Here is a 14,174-nt window from a genome sequence, read left to right as displayed (position 1 = left end):
TATGATCTGAATGTTTGTATTAACCTTACGTTTGTGCCCCTTTTTGAATAAAACGTTTAAAAATAGTAGCATCAGACTCAGCTGATCCATCTATCTTTGCTGGTAAGTTACCTGGTTACGGGGTTTTCATAACAATAATCTCTCTATAAAGTTCGATCATTATAAACTAGAGTACTGATATTTTACTTTTTAATTTAGTTTTTTTTACTTGAAATACTTATTTTTTACTTTTCTCCTTTTAAATTTTCATAATCATTTGTTTAATCCTTTTGATTTGTTGTCATTTTTATTAATGATTGGAGGGGGATTTTTATTTTTTATGGAGGAATATCTTTGTCCTCTTTTAGTTTTGTATAATTAAGATGGTGGTTCGTTGTTCTAATTTCATATTTCTTCTTGCTCTTTCACTCCGCCATCTTTTTCTCTTCTTTTTACATTTTCCTTCCCATAATGCCTTTGGTTCTTTTTTTTTGAAATGCTCTTTTTAATTACTTGTGTCTTGGTTTTTGATTTATAATACACGCTGGTGTTTATTTTTTTCTTCCCCTGTTTTCAAAAATCATTTTATGATGATTGTTATATTTTTATTTTTATTGTTTGGGATTTTAGGTGGTCCTTATTTTAACATGGGTTTTTTTTGGAGTTGCCTTCTGGAGAAATGGGGGTAGAATTAGTATCATTTCTTTCTCTAGCCTTCTTGAGGCATACTCTGGGAGCTTTCTGGGTGGAGGGTGGGGGGGTTTCCAATCTTTTTAGTTTTCTTATGAGTCCTGACGAAGAGTCTCAGCCCGAAACGTCGACAGTGCTTCTCTTATAGATGCTGCCTGGCCTGCTGTGTTCCACCGGCATTTTGTGTGTGTTGTTTGAATTTCCAGCATCTGCAAATTTCCTCGTGTTTGCACTTAGAACTACAAAGATGTATACAGTGTCGTCACCTCCGGCTCTTCCCTGAGCTTTTGTTCCTCTTCCGGGTTCATGAGTTTGAATTATGCTTAACTCTTTATAAACCAAAGGGTTGATCTTATATAATTATGGCTCAAAATATTAATTTTGTCTCTTGGAATACAAATGGTTTAAACCATCCACTTAAACGGAAGAAGATTTTTAAAGTATTAAAAAGACTAAATGCTCATATTATTTTTAAACAAGAAACTCATGTAAGGAAAGAGGACAATCAGCGTTTTTAGGTTTTGGAAAGATTTTCAGTTTCACTCAAATTCTCAGGCAAAAATAAGAGGGTCGTCAATTTTTATTGATCCTTCAATTACATTTGTTCATCATGATACTATTTCTGACCCGAATGGTAGATTTTTATTTATTACTGGGTTACTTTTTAATTAAAAAGTGCTTATGGCCAATGTTTATGCTCCGAATGTGGATTACTCTGAATTTTTCAAGAATTTATTTACTACTTTTCCTGCTCTTAATGAATATATGCTGATATTGGGTGGTGATTTTAATTGTTGTTTGAACCCTTCGATGGATAGATCCAAATCTATTCAAGTCTTACCGAACAAGTCGGCTACTCTTATCAATTCTTTCATGAATGATTCTGGAACTCTGGATATTTGGAGATTCTTACACCCCACGGACAAAGTGTTTTGATTCTTTTCACGTGTGTATCATTCTTACTCTAGAATTGATTACTTTATTATTGACTCTCGCCTCATCCCATCTCTGATTGACTGTAATTATGATATTATCGCCATTTCCGACCATGCTCCAATTAAACTTTCGATCAAATTAATAGATACAGCATCTACCATCAGACAATGGCGATTTAATTCCAATTTGCTTCAAGACCCGGATTTCGTTGAGTTTATGAAGCAACAAATTGATTTTTTCTTTTCAACTAATTTTACAGAAGAAATTTCCTACGGGACACTTTGGGACACTTTTAAGGCATATATCCATGGACAGGTTATTTCTTACTCTGTTGGTATGAGGAAACGTATCAAGAAGCATCATTATTGGTTGATAAGATCAAAGAAATCGATAAGAAATATTCTGTTGTTCCTAGTAAAGAACTTTATAAACAGAGAGTCGAGCTTCAAATGGAATATAATTTATTACTTACATCCTCGACTGAAAACCAATTAATGAAAACCAGAAGTGACTTTTACATACATAGTGATAAATCGGGTAAATTATTAGCTAATCAATTAAAAACTGCCTTGGTTAAAAGCCAAATCATTAAGATTTGTAAACAAGATGATAATGGGGGGGGGCGTCACGTGATGACGTAGGGTCGAGACGTTGAGATTCCAGCTCCCTCGCAAAAAGTAATGAAATAGGGTTTAAATGAAGAAGAGTTATTAAATATCTATTAGAAACTATCTATAAGTAACTCAGGATTATCTTTTGATATGGCTCCTAAACTGAAACAAAAGAAATTACTACTTCGAAGATGGCACAAATCGGCGAAGCCTCGGACTCAAGTTGGATCTCCTTCCGACGAAGTGTATGGCATTTTTAAAGATGTGGGAAAAGAAGTTGCAGCAATGTCGGCGGTCTCTAAGAAGAAACGGCAAGAACAACGCATGCGCGAAAGTATGCTTGAACAGATATCAGCAAAACTACAAACCCCAACTACGGCTGGAAGTGAACTTGGAAGTGAATCGGATTCAGGAGAATAAGAAGAGGAGAAGAAAGAAGAGATTAAAGGAGACATAAAAGATATCCTGATGTATATAACGAATGAATTAAAAGTTATAAAAACAGATATGATGAATGAATTTAAAGTTGTAAGAGCAGAGATAAGAAGGATGCAGAATACACTTGATAACGTGGTGGAAAAACAAAAGAAGATGGATAATAAAGTGAAAGAGATGGAAGTAAAAATAGAAGAAAACACGGAAAGAATAGATAAGGTAGAATACGATAATCTTGCCTGGACAACAGAAAGAAAATGGATGTTGGGAAAAAAGGATGCACTTGAGAACTTTAGCAGACGAAATAATATTAAAATTGTTGGTCTTATGGAAGGTACAGAGGGAGAAAATCCAATAAAATTCTTTCAAAAATGGATTCCGGAAATTTTGGAAATGAAAGAAGGAAGTCAAGCAATTGAAATTGAAAGAGCGCACAGAGCTTTAAGACCAAGATCGCAACAAGATCAAAATCCGAGATCAATTTTGATAAGATGTTTAAGGTACCAAGATAAAGAAATGATCTTGAAGGCAGCTACTCAAGGTGCAAAAAAGAGAAAAGGGCCATTGATAATAGAAGGGAAACGAGTTTTTTTTTTATCCAGACATAAGCTATGATCTGTTAAAGAGACGGAAGGAATTTGACCCAGTGAAAAAATCTTTATGGGAAAAGGGCTATAAATTTTTATTGAGCTATCCAGCAAAATTGATAATTTTCCTGGAGGATGGAGAAAGAAGATTCTTCGTTGACTACCGGAAAGCGGAGGAATTTGTACAAGAACTACTTGATGTCCATGGAGAAGACTAAAGAATTATAGAAATGAAATGGACTAATGATGAAAACTGAAATAAGGTTGGATTTGATGGACGATTATAAGAAAAAAAAATGGTCCAGGAGTATTAATTGGGAGTAGAGACATTAATTATTATTTTTTTTCTTTATTAATATATTTTCTTCTTTTTTTTGCGGGGGAGCTGGAGGAGCTCCTGATCGATAGCTGCGAGTTTCTCGTGTACAATCATGGTGATTGCCTTGACCCGAGAAATGGGGGGGGGGGGGTAATGTTGTGTTCTTTTTATTCGCAACATTAGTGGGGGGATATTTTGTTTTTTTTCTTATATATTAGTTATCTTTCTGCTATTTTTCTTCTTTGCCTGGATGATTGGGGAGAAACTCATAGCAACATGGAGAACTTTAAAGAATTCCCAAGGTACTATGAATGATTAATTTACTTAATTTTTTAAGTTTTAATGTCAATGGAATTAATGGACCTGTGAAAAGAAAAAGAGTTTTAACATATATTAAGAAAATGAAAGGAGATATAGCTTTTTTACAAGAAACACATTTAACAGAAATAGAACACAAGAAATTAAAGAGAGATTGGGTTGGAAACGTCATTGCAGCTTCATTTAATTCAAAATCGAGAGGAGCTGCAATTTTGGTTAATAAATTTTTACCAATTAAAATACAAAATGTAATAATTGATTCTGGGGGAGATATGTGATTATACATTGTCAAATTTTTTCAGAATTATGGACTTTTATGAACATTTATGCACCAAATGAAAATGATGCAAATTCATACAAGAAGTTTTTTTGAACTTGGCTGATGCACATGATAAAATATTAATAGGTGGAGATTTCAATTTTTGTTTAGATCCAATTCTGGATAGATCAACTAAAGGTGCTATAAAATCAAAAGTAACAAAATTAACTTTATCATTAATGAAAGATTTAAATTTGATTGATATATGGAGAAGAATTAATCCAAGAGAAAGAGATTATTCATTTTATTCAAACAGACATAAAACTTACTCAAGGATTGATTTTTTTTTATTATCAAAAAATACTCAAGATAGAGTGAAAAGTGTGGAACATAAAGCAAGCATATTGTCAGATCATCCCCCTTGATAATGACAATGATAATGATGGATAAGGAGGAATCAATTTATAGATAGAGATTTAATTCAACTCTATTAAAACATCAAGATGTTTTAATATCTTAAAAAATATATTTTATATTTTAAGATATTATATATATCTTATTTTAAATATATATTTTAAAAATTTTTATTTAAGGTATTGGAAAAATATGAGTTAGGAAAATCTTTTCTACAATGGATTAAAACTTTAAATACTAATCCTCAAGCTAAAGTAGTTACAAATGGTCAGATTTCAACACCATTTTGCTTAACGAGGTCAACTAGACAAGGCTGCCCATTATCACCTGCTTTATTTGTATTGGCAATAGAACCATTAGCAGAACTAATTAGAACAGATTCAGATATTGGGGGCTTTAGAGTTAATCAAGAAGTATATAAGATTAATTTATTTGCTGATGATGTTTTGATTTATTTAACAAACTCATTGCAATCCTTGCAAAGATTATCCTTTAGATTGGAAGAATATGGGAAAGTATCAGGTTATAAAGTAAATTGGGATAAAAGTGAAATTTTGCCCCTCACCAAAGGAAATTATAATCAATGTCAATTAGCAACTCAATTTCGATGGTCAATGAACGGGATAAAATATTTAGGTATTAGAGTTGATAACGATGTTAAAATTTTATATAAACAAAACTATTTGCCATTATTAAAAAAAATAAAAGAGGATCTTGATAAATGGATGATGTTACCAATAACATTAATAGGTAGAGTTAATGCTGTAAAAATGAATATATTTCCTAGATTGCAATATTTATTTCAAAATTTACCAATACAATTACCTCAGAAGTTTTTTCAAGAACTGAATAAATATGTGAGGAAATTTCTTTGGAAAGGTAAGATGTCAAGAATATCATTGGAAAAATTGACATGTAAATTTGATTTAGGGGGGTTACAACTTCCAAATTTTAAGAATTATTATAAAGCAAATCAACTTAGATTTATTGCGTTTTTTTATGAAGAAAAATCGTCATGGATTAAAATAGAATTAGATAAGATAGGAGAAAATATACCAGAGGATTTTATATATAAATGAGAATCCAAATGGATACGGGAAAAAAAAAGAATCTCCTATATTAAGACACTTGATTGATTTATGGAATAAGGTAAATATGGCCGATGAGATAAAGAAATCTTTATTAGCAAAAAGAACTTTAATTCAAAATAGGCTTATTCCTTTTACAAAGGATAATAAACTTTTACAGAATTGGTTCCAAAAGGAGATTAAATATATAGGTGATTGTTTTGAAGGAGGTATATTGATGTTGTTTGATCAATTAAAAAATAAATATAAAATATCAAATAATACTCTTTTTTGTTATTTTCAATTAAAAGCCTATTTACGAGAAAAGCTGGGACAAACAATGTTGATGCCAAAATCTAGTGAAGTAGAAACATTAATTCAGAAAGGAAAAATTTTAAAAATTATATCTTGTATGTATAATTTGATTCAAAAGCAAACAATTAAGTTAGGAATTCATAAATCAAGACAAAAATGGGAATCTGATCTGAATGTTAAAATTGATGGAAAAAATTGGTCAAGACTATGTTTTGATAGTATGAGAAATACAATAAATGTTCGACTTAGATTAATACAATATAATTTTTACATCAATTATATATAACACCACAGAAAATAAATAGATTTAATTTAAATATGTCTGACCAATGTTTTCGATGTGGTCAAGAAATTGGTACTTTTTTACATTCTACCTGGTCCTGTTTTAAAATTCAACCATTTTGGATAAATTTAAGACTTTTATTGGAACAAATTATTGGAGTACAACTCCCACATAGTCCATTATTATTTTTATTAGGAGACATTGAGGGGACAATACCGAAACTTAAATTGAACAAGTATCAGAAAAAATTTATTAAAATTGCATTGGCAGTAGCCAAAAAAGTTATCGCAGTTAGTTGGAAATCTGATTTATATTTAACTATGGATCATTGGAATAATGAAATACATAGTTGTATTCCATTTGAAAAAATTACTTATAATCTAAGAAATGAATATGATATATTTTTGAAAATTTGGCTCCCATACTTACAAAAGATAGGATTAAATACACAGGTCCTTTGAAGATAAAATCATAGTAATTGGGGGAAGTAAAAATAAATATTAAAATTATTTTGAACTCCATGGAGCATGTGGGGGTCCTCCGATATCCAGGCAATCTTTTTCTTCTTTCTTTCTTTTTTTCCCTTTCTTTAGATAAGGGTTAAGGGGGGGCGGAGGGTTAAGGGGAGGGGTAGGGTCAACATTATTTTTCTTACTATTTTATTATCACATTTATTCTTTGTAATTTCTAAAATTTAATAAATAAATAAATATAATTTAAAAAACAAGATGATAATTTGACAGTTAATCATGATGAAATAAACAAATCTTTTCAAGATTTTTATACTGCTTTATATAAATCTGATTTTCCTAATGATTCTAATACTATGCATGACTTCCTAAGAAAACTGAATTTTCCGAAATTATCACCTGAAGAACGTTTAATGTTAGAAACTCCTATTACAGATGAAGAAATAAAAAATGTCATTCATTCAATGAATTCTGCTAAAACACCAGGTCCAGATGGTTATACAACAGAATTTTTAAAATGTTTTTCTCCTTTTCTCTCATCTTGGATAGGCAGAATTTTTAAAGAAGCAATTCAATTGGGTAAATTACCACAATCATTTTATAGGGCTTCTATTTCTCTAATATTAAAAAAGAATAAAGATTCTACTGAGTGTGCATCTTACTAACTGATATCCTTGTTGAATCTAGATTCCAAGATTTATCCTAAGATATTGGCAACTTGGTTGGAGAAGGTGCAACCTCAAATTATTTCCGTGGATCAAACTGGATTTATTAAAAACCAGTACTCTTAATATTAGGAGATTAATGAATATCATTTACACTCCTTCATGTACCATTCCAGAATGTGTCATTTCATTAGACACTGAGAAAGCATTTGAAGAGTTGAATGGCCATATTTATCTACTGTGTTTGAGAAATTTAATTTTAGTTCAACATTTATATCTTGGGTTAAATTGATACATCATACCCCAGTAGCTTCGGTTGATACTAATAATCAAAGATCTCCCTTTTTTCGTTTATTTCAGGGTACCAGGCAAGGCTGCCCTCTTAGTCCATTACTATTCAATATTGCTCTGGAAACCTTAGCATTGCTATTCGGGAATCATCTGATATTTTTGGTATTACCCGCAAGAATAGGATACATAAACTATCATTATATGCAGATGATTTATTATTGTATAGCTCTAATCCTGAGGAATCCATTCCTGCAGTTTTACTTTTATTGGATCAGCTTAGTAATTTTTCGGGTTATAAACTGAATCTTAATAAGAGTGAATTATTTCCTTTAAATACGCACGTTCCAATATATGGACATTTACCTTTTAAATTGGTTACTGATTATTTCATATGTTTAGGGGTTAAAATTACCAAAAAAAATAAAGATTTATTTAAAGCTAACTTTCTACCTTAAATTGATGAGATTAAACCATTATTTACTAATTGGTCACCAATGTCTTTGTCATTGATAGGCTGGATTAATGCTATCAAGATGATCATATTACCCAAATTTTTATATTTATTTCAAGCGGTACCAATTTTTATTCCAAAATCTTTTTTTGATAGTGCTGATTCTAAAATCTCTTCTTATATTTGGCAAAATAAAAATACGAGGTTAGCCAAAAAATATTTACAGAAGTCTAAAAAGGAGGGTGGATTGGCGTTGCCGAATTTCAGATTTTATTATTGGGCAATTAATATTAGATATTTGAAATTTTGTTTATGGGACTTGGATATAACTTTAAGCCCTCACTGGGTAAACCTTGAACGTAACTCGGTACAAGTGTTTTCATTGGGTTCTATTTTAGGGACCTCGCTTCCCTTTGCTCTTTCTGAATTGCATAAACTACTAGATAATCCATTAGTTAAACATACTTTATGAATATGGTTTCAATTTCAGAATTTTTTGGGATAGATCAATTTATTCTAGCAAGTCCTATTATAACTAGTTTTTTTTATCCTTCTATTATAGATCAAGCCTATTTGATTTGGAAAACTAAAGGTATTTCACGATTTTGTGATTTATTTTTGGATAATTGTTTCATGTCATCTGAACAATTATCTAATAAATATAATTTACCGAGATCTCATTTTTTTTAGATATTTACAAGTTAGAAACGTTTTAAAAACTGTCCTTCCTACTTTCCTGAATATATACTGTACGGATAATTTGGAAAAAATTTTAGATTTAAATCCTTCGCAGAAAGGTGCAATAGCATCTATTTATAACATAATTATGAAAATTTGTCCAGATGCATCTAACAAAATTAGAAATGATTGGGAAAGGGAACTTAAGCTTACTTTACCTACCAAAAAATGGGAAAAAAATTTTCAGTTAGTTAATTCATCCTCTATACGTGCTAAACATTCGCTGATACAGTTTAAAGCAGTGCATAGGGCTCACATGTCTAAGGATAAATTAGCTCGCTATTACTCTCATATAAGTCCAATGTGTGACAGGTGACATTCTGAGAACGCTTTTTTAAAAACTTTTTTTTATTGTGTTTTCAAGTAGTTACAGAATAAACGTGTATGGAAAAGAAAATGTATGTTACCCATCCCCCCTCCCCTTAACCCCTCCCCCCTAACATCCCTATAGAAAAAAGAAGAAAGAAAGAAAGAAAGAAAGAAAGAAAGAAAAAGAAGGAATACCTGGATATTGGAAGGTCCCCACATGCTCCATGGAGTTCGTAATAACTTTAGTATATATTTTTATTTATTTCCCCAAGTAACCAATTATTTCATCTTCGGAGCACCTATATATTTAATCCTATCTTTTGTAAATAAGGGTGCCAAATTTTCAAAAATGTTTCATATTTATCTCTTAAATTATAAGTAATTTTTTCAAGCGGAAAACAGCCATAAATTTCTTTCTTCCAACGATCTATACTTAAATATGTATCCAATTTCCAAGTAACTGCAATAGCCTTTTTGGCTACTGCCAATGCAATTTTTATAAATTCTTTCTGATATTTATTCAATTTGGATATCAGTTTTATCCCTTCAATATCACCTAGTAAAAGTAATATTGGATTATGTGGAAGTTGTATTCCAATAATTTGTTCCAATAAAACTCTTAAATTTGTCCAAAAAGGTTGAATTTTAGAACAAGACCAAGTAGAATGTAAAAAAGTACCAATTTCTTGGTTACATCGGAAACACTGATCAGATAAATTTGGGTTTAATTTATTTATTTTTTGTGGTGTAATATATAATTGATGTAAAAAATTATATTGCACTAATCTTAATCGGACATTTATTGTATTTGTCATACTCTCAAAACATAGTCTTGACCAATTTTTTTCTTGAATTTTAATATTCAAGTCACTTTCCCATTTTTGTCTTGACTTATGGACTCCTTGTTTAATTGCCTGTTTTTGAATCAAATTATACATACAAGAGATAAATTTTTTAATCTTTCCTTTTTGAATTAAAGTTTCTATTTCATTGGATTTCGGTAATAACATTGTTTGACCTAATTTTTCTCTTCAATAAGCCCTTAGTTGAAAGTAACAAAAAAGAGTGTTGTTTGATACTTTATATTTATTCTTTAATTGATCGAATGACATTAATATACCTCCTTCAAAACAATCTCCTATATATCTAATCCCTTTTTGAAACCAATTATATAAAAGTTGATTATCCATTGTAAAAGGAATAAGTCTATTTTGAATTAAAGATCTCTTTGCTAATAAGGATTTCTTTGTCTCATCGTCAACATTTATCTTATTCCATAAGTCAATCAAATGTTTTAATATAGGAGATTCTTTCTTTTCCCGTATCCATCTAGATTTCCATTTATATATAAAATCTTCTGGTCTGTTTTCTCCTATTTTATCTAGTTCTATTCTAATCCATGCCGGTTTATCTTTCTCAAAAAAAGATGCAATAAATCTAAGTTGATTTGCTTTATAATAATTCTTAAAATTTGGAAGTTGTAACCCTCCTAGCTCAATTTTCCATGTCAATTTTTCCAACGATATTCTTGACATCTTACCTTTCCAAAGAAACTTCCTCACATATTTATTTAGCTCTTGAAAAAACTTCTGGGGTAATTGTATTGGTAGTGATTGAAATAAGTGTTGTAATCTAGGGAATATATTCATTTTTATGGAATTTACTCTACCTACTAATGTTATTGGTAATACCATCCATTTATCGAGATCTTCTTGGATTTTTTTCAATAGTGGTAAATAATTTAATTTGTATAAGTTCTTTATGTCATTATCAACTCTTATACCTAAATATTTTATACCATTTGCCAGCCATCTAAATTGGGTTATTAATCGACATTGACTATAATCTCCTTTAGTAAGAGGTAAAATTTCACTTTTATCCCAATTTATTTTATAACCTGATATTTTCCCATATTCTTCTAATCTATAGGATAATTTACCCAACGAGTGCAATGGGTTTGTTAGATAAAGCAGAACATCATCAGCAAATAAGTTAATCTTGTATTCTTCCTGATTAACTCTGAAACCCTTAATGTCTGGGTTGATTCTAATCAATTCAGCTAATGGTTCTATCGCCAACACAAATAAAACAGGTGATAATGGACAACCTTGCCTAGTTGACCTTGTTAACTGAAATGGTGTTGAAATTTGACCATTTGTCACTACTTTAGCTTTGGGATTAGTATTTAAGGTTTTAATCCATTTTATAAAAGATACTCCTAATCCATATTTTTCCAATACCTTAAAATAAAAAATCCCTTTCCAATCTATCAAATGCTTTTTCTGCATCTAAAGCAACTGCCACGCTCATTTCCTCCCTCTTCTGCACTAAATGAATTATACTAAATAACCGAGTTACATTATCTGCCGATTGTCTATTTTTAATAAATCCTGTTTGATCCATATGTACTAATTTTGGTAAGCATTTAGATAATCTATTAGATAAGATTTTTGCTATTATTTTATAATCAGTGTTTAATAAAGAAATATGTCTATATGATGTTGGCTTTAAAAGATCTCTATTTTTTTTGGCAATACTATTAAAATAGCTGTCGAAAAAAATTCTGGAAGTTTATGCGTTCTTTCCGCCTGGTGTATTAACTCCATAAAAGAAGGAATTAATAAATCTTTAAACTTTTTGTAGAATTCAGGCGGAAAACCATCTTCTCCTGGAGATTTATTACTTTGAAATGATCCTAGGGCTTCTTCGACCTCTTTCAATGTAAAAGGCATATCTAATCCCTTCTGTTCTTCCGTATTTAATTTTGGAAGAGTTATTTGTGATAAAAACCTTTCTATCTTGATATTGTCATTTTGTGATTCTGATTTATACAACTCAGAATAAAAATTCTTAAAAGCTTCATTAATTTCTAAAGGTTTATAAGTAATTTTATTTACTCTTGTTCAAATTGCATTTATTGTTTTAGAAGTCTGGTCTGTTTTTAACTGCCATGCAAGAACCTTATGTGATCTTTCAGCTAGTTCATAATATCTCTGTTTAGTTCTCATAATTGCTTTTTCTGTTCAATATGTTTGGAGTGTATTATATTGTAACTTCTTGTTAATAAGTTGTCTTCGTTTTTCTTCTGTCATATTTCTTTGGGATTCTTTTTCTAATTTTGTAATCTCTTTTTCCAATTGATCTATTTATATCATACATTCCTTCTTAATTTTAGAAGTATAACTTATTATCTGACCTCTCAAATATGCCTTCATTGCTTCCCACACTATAAATTTATCATCAACTGAATGTGAATTTATATCTAAAGAGAACTGAATCTGTTTTCTCATAAAATCACAAAAATCTTGATGTTTTAATAGTATTAAATTAAATCTCCACCTATAAATTGATTCCTCTTTATCTATCATTATCATTGTCATTATTAAAGGAGAATGATCTGACAATATTCTTGCTTTATATTCCACGTTTTTCACTCTATCTTGAATATTCGTTGATAATAGGAAAAAATCTATCCTTGAATATGTTTTATGTCTATTTGAATAAAATGAATAATCTCTTTCTTTTGGATTAATTCTTCTCCATATATCAATCAAATTTAAGTCTTTCATCAATGATAGAGTTAATTTTACTGCTTTTGATTTTGTGACAACCTTTGTTGATCTATCTAAAACTGGATCTAGACAAAAGTTAAAATCTCCACCTATTAATATTTTATCATGTGCGTTAGCCAAATTCAAAAAGACCTCCTGTATAAATTTTACATCATTTTCATTTGGTGCATAAATGTTCATAAGGGTCCATAGTTCTGAAAAAATTTGACAATGTATAATTAGATATCTCCCCGCTGAATCAATTAATACATTTTGTATTTTAATTGGTACATTTTTGTTAACCAAAATTGCAACTCCTCTCACCTTTGAATTAAATGAAGCTGCAATAACATTTCCAACCCAGTCTCTTTTTAATTTCTGATGTTCTATGTCTGTTAAATGAGTTTCTTGTAAAAAAGCTATATCTGTTTTCATTTTTTTAATGTATGTTAAAATTATTTTTCTTTTTACCGGCCCATTAGGCCCATTAACATTAAAACTTTAAAAATTCAGTAGATTAGTCATTTTTTAAAAAAAATTATATTACTCCAATCCATAATAATACCTAATCTTTCAACTTTCGTGGTATCCTGGGAAATCTTTATAAAAATCTCCATGTTGCTATGTGTGTCCCCACCAATCATCCAGGCAAAAAGATAGAAGAAAAATAGAATATAAAGAAAAAAACAAAATACCCCCCTACTAATGTTGTGAAAAAAAAACACAACATTACCCCCCACTGTTGTACGGGTCATGGCAATCGCCATGATTACACACGTGAATCCCGTAGTAACCGATCCAAAGCTCCCCAGCCTCCCCGCAACATAAAAAAGTATATATATAAGAAGAAAAAAATACTATTCTCAATTAGTATTTCTAAAATTTTGCTTTTCTCCTCTATAATATCCATAAATGTCCATCACTTCTGTTCACTGACTCTATCTTCATCTTTAATCCATTACGTTTGGAAGCCTCTATGTGTAATTAGTCAATAGATGAAAGTTTTTGTGCGAACTCCTCCGCTTTTCGATAATCGGGAAAAAATCTTTTTCCTTCCTCCAAAAAAATTATCAGTGTTGCTGGGTGACGCATTATAAATTTATAACCCTTTTCCCATAAGGCTTTTTTCACTGGGTTAAATTCCTTCTTTCTCTTCAAAAGGTTGTAACTTATATCAGGATAAAAAAGAACTGGTTTCCCTTCTATCATCAATGGCCCGTTTCTATTTTTGGCACTTTGGACAGCCGCCTTCAGGATCTTTTCTTTATCTTGGTATCTTAAGCATTTTATCAAAATTGATCGTGGATTTTGATCAGCTTGAGGTCTTGACCTCAAGGATCTATGAGTCCTTTCAATCTCAATTGGAGTTTCTCTTTCCATTTCCAATTTTTCAGGGATCCATTTTTGAAAAAATTTTATTGGATCTTCTCCTTCTATATCTTCTTTAAGTCCAACAATTTTAATATTATTTTGTCTACTAAAATTT

This window comes from Hemitrygon akajei, chromosome 8, assembly GCF_048418815.1.
Source record: "Hemitrygon akajei chromosome 8, sHemAka1.3, whole genome shotgun sequence".
NCBI lineage: Eukaryota > Metazoa > Chordata > Chondrichthyes > Myliobatiformes > Dasyatidae > Hemitrygon > Hemitrygon akajei.
This window is presented reverse-complemented; position numbering follows the sequence as displayed.